Below are 4,207 nucleotides of genomic sequence, written 5' to 3' on the forward strand. Positions count from 1 at the left end.
ACGAAAAACCCGGAAAATTCTACGGCCAATGTGACAAAAAGTAATCTGATTAGAGAAGGAAACCCTATTTGAACATTATTAAACCTGCAAGTTCCTATTTTTTCATGGGAACGGATATCTGATAACGCGTGTATTGCGACAATGACAAGAGAAAAACACTCAAACGCCGCTATCAACCTGCGTCAGTTTTTATGCGAAGCATATTAACGTAGGTTTCGGGCCTTCGCGCGACGCCCGGCGGTGGCCACCATTGGCCTTCAAGTGACCTTCAAGTAGGTCTCGTGTCATGACGTCACGTGATGACGTCATACCGGCTGCAGATGGGGCCTCATATCGCGCCGTCGGTCGCCTCCCGGCGGTGGCCACCATTGACGTTGAAGTGAGATCACATGATTTGACGTCACGTGATGACGTCTCACCGGCTGCAGATGGGGCCTCATATCACGCCGTCGGGCGTCGCCCGGCGGAGGCCTCCACGCTTCGGTTCGCGCCGTCGCGCGCGACGCGGCGGCGGCGCCACCATCGCTGCATCACGTGATATGTGACGTCACGCCAGGGATGAGGCGGCGCGCGCCCGCCGTCGCGTCAGTCTCTGTGCCCGCAACCGCGCCAGCGTCTTTGCGCCGGGCGTGTATGCGGTCAAGATGCCTCCAAACGTTAAGGACATGCTTCGCATCCACTGGGCTGAACCTTGATAAGCCTCCAATTTTTTTTTAATCTGCTTAAGTCGTTCCCTCGAACACACTTCTGGAGGATGCCTCAGTACACAGAGTGTTTCAGATAAGGCTTCGCAAAATTCTTAAAAATAGCTTTTTTGAGTTAGAAGTGTGTGGTTATTCGGCATAGCGTTGTCAGCGATGCAGTACATTACAGTACAGCTAAGACGTGCTAATTAGCATGCAGGTTAACTAATACTGAATAATTAACTTTTTAACTGCTCCGGTTAGGCTTCTTAAATATTGAGAGGCGTGTAGCCCAGCGCAAATAATATACATATTAGTTTCTAGCATTTTTAAAATGCGGTTACAATCGGCGCTGTGGCCCCACAAATTTTGGCTATTTCGACGAGTTGCTTACACTGGAGAGGTTGCTTTGCCTGCAAGCTTCTCGAAAGTGCATGTATTTTGGTGCGATGTAGCCAAAATGTGCTGGGCCCCAGTGCCGAGGGTGACTGCGTTTTGGAAATTGTAAAACGGATATGGATATTATTTACGGTGGTCTACACGCCTCTCAGTAATTAAGAAGGCTCAAAGTAAGTTAAAAAGTTGCATATTAAATAATACTTCAAAAATGATAACGGCACTCTGATGTACCACTGCACTGACAATACTATGCCGAAAATGCCTTCTTAGCCAAAAAGTCCATTTTTAAAAATTGTGTAAAGCCTTAGGTTAAACACCCTGTATACGTATATGCGCAAAGCAGCCGTAGGAAAAGCGGCATACAAGGCGCGCAAGCCGTTTGACCCGGACTGTTCCTAAACCTTCTTGCCGACAATAAAGTTTTGCAGTGCAAACAGTGTACGACTTTTTCACCTGGCCGACACCGATGGAAAGAGCTGCGCTTCAAGCGGCGATGAGCTTCCGAAAAATGTACTATGCCGGGCATCCCAAGCCATTTCATTTTGGCCCCTTATAATCTCAGCGACAAGATGTCCTTTCAAATGTTTACGTCCCAATTATTGTGTCCATATTACTAACATTTTCTGTGCAAGATTTTTGCGCACGAGAGCTATCGTGCATACGGTTCGCTCGCTTAAAATTTTAAATTCACTGAACTACTATTACCCGTTGGCAATGCGATATCTTAACTTATTTTTGCTGAGTCCATTCACACCAACGATAACTTAAGTTCGTGGTTAAAATATCCCGCTGTTCCGCATGATTTGATGCACGCTCGTACAATGGCCGTTCCATGCACCTTGTTTTTTGCTGCCACCAAACTGGCCAAGCTCGCAAAGTACGGCTCATTTGGCTAGTTTTAGTGGCAGACACAACAAAAAAGGTGCATGCAAGCGCAAAACCGTCCGAGAGTCCGAACTTTGGCTCTATGGGAAATGAGACTGGCTCACACAGAGCTTTGTCTTCAGCGACAGGTGATCGGCCGTGAGTGAAGGGCTGCTTACGACAATGGTTTCTTTGACCTGGGCGAACCACACACGTGATCACAACGCAGCAATAGAGTTTGTTCTCTCTTTCTTTCGAACTTGGGCTCGCACACGCAAGTGCTTGTGTTCTCTTCCTTTTGGACTCACTCGAGAACAGATCGTAGTTGATGAAGGTTGCGACATTCAAAGCAGTGCCGGAAAGGTTGACAGTTTTTGTTAATGAACCGCTTGAGATAAGTCTAAATGAATTTTTCCCCTGTTCGGACCTGCACCAAACTCTGGCCAATCCCCTACCGTAGGTATGTGCCATTGCTTCAGACAAATCAACGACAGCGGTTGACAGTTTAATAAACGGGCTGTTAAAGGGTGCGGCGTTTGGGTAGTGGTAGGAAGCCGGAGACTCTCAAGCATTCTTTTTTGTTACTGCGCCGACGCATTTCTTCATTGGCAATTTTTCTAGCGGACACTGCGTAACTGCCTGTAACCCGCTAAGCTAGTCGTTTTCTTTCTGTAGAAAATAATGATTCTGTTCCGTAAGACATGTTCATGGCTATGAGCGCACACAGCATATAGGAAAATCACACGGTTTCAGGCACGATGAAATTGTCATCTCCTTTAGCGATTATTTTAACGAGACAGAGTTGAGGCTACCGTTCGGCTGAAGGCGAGGCGTCCTCCAGGCGTCGTTGTGTTGAAGAAGTCATGTGATGCGTGACGCCACGCGTTTGTGTATGGAATGATAATGATTAATAAGAGGACTTATAATGCGAATTAAAGGTCGACCCATGCGTTAAATGAAAAGTTTAACATGTAGTGATGCATGCGTATTTGTGTTGGCTTAATTTGAAGCCTTTCAATGCATTTAACTAGAGACCGGCCAATGAGTGAGATACTAATTAGAGTAAAATTTTATGCCTAAACTGCGATGTCGAAAATTTAAAGGAGAAGAATACGGAAGAATACGAAATCACCAGGATATACACTCCAACATCGATCTGGACGCCATGAACGGTCCTGTGCAGCAATGCTTGAAAAAAAAAACAGGGCGTAGGAAACGAAAACGTGGAGGAAAATTAGCAGGCGATACGAGCGCTATCAACAGAATGCGCTACCCAGGTGGACAGTGACTTAACTTCACACTCAAGGACAACAAAAGGAAGCTGACAAGTGCGATGCGTGAAAAACGCCTGTTAAGCGGACAGAGCCATTGTGTTCTGGATTGCAGGCATCCTCAATGCCTTGATGATTTGACACGCCGCTTTCATCTCACACCCGCGCTGATCCTGCTGGCTAGAAACGACCCTATTGTTGTTGTTTTTTCACCTCCACCCCGCATTGTTTCTTTACTTTTTTCTCACATTCCCGCAAATGGGAAGATAGAAGGGTACAGGAGTCGTTATTTAGTAAATTCGTATGCACTTTCAGGCGCGATTTTTTTTAGAGCGGGCTTTCTGGCTGATATATAGATACTGTTATTTAACGTGCACCGACATCGAGCAGTACACGGGCCTCTAGCATATCGCCTCCACCGAAATTCGTCCGCCGAAGCCGGGATTGAGCCCGCGTCTTCCGGGTCAGCAGCCGAGTACCATAAACGCTGAGCCACCACGGCGGCTCTAACTGGATTGAGAAGTCGTTAGCAAATGCCACCCTTGAACCACTTGGGATATTTTATTGCGAAAGCAATACTACTTGCACTTTCCAGGGTGACCACCATCGTGCCGCGGCGGTGACCACCCTTGACCTTCATTTGACCTTAACTGCATTAGTTGGATTAGATTGGATTACATTACTTTGGATTGGACTGGATTTGATTGGATTGGATTCGATTAGATTAGATTAGATCAGATTAGATTAGAGTATATTACATTGGATTCAATTTCATTGCATTGGATTGGATTAGATAGTAGTGGATTGGATTGCATTGGATTGGATTCGAATGGAATGGAATAGAATGGATTGGATTGGATTGGTTTGGATTGGATTGTATAACCGATGCATCACCACAAGTCTAACCACAAGCACCACCACCAGCTACACTACCAGCTGTACAATGGCGTAGGTACGGATATTGCTTTCGCAATTACCGGGCTTAACCAA

This window comes from Amblyomma mixtum, chromosome 7 (genome assembly GCF_055824585.1).
Source record: "Amblyomma mixtum isolate Tamu chromosome 7, ASM5582458v1, whole genome shotgun sequence".
Lineage (NCBI taxonomy): Eukaryota > Metazoa > Arthropoda > Arachnida > Ixodida > Ixodidae > Amblyomma > Amblyomma mixtum.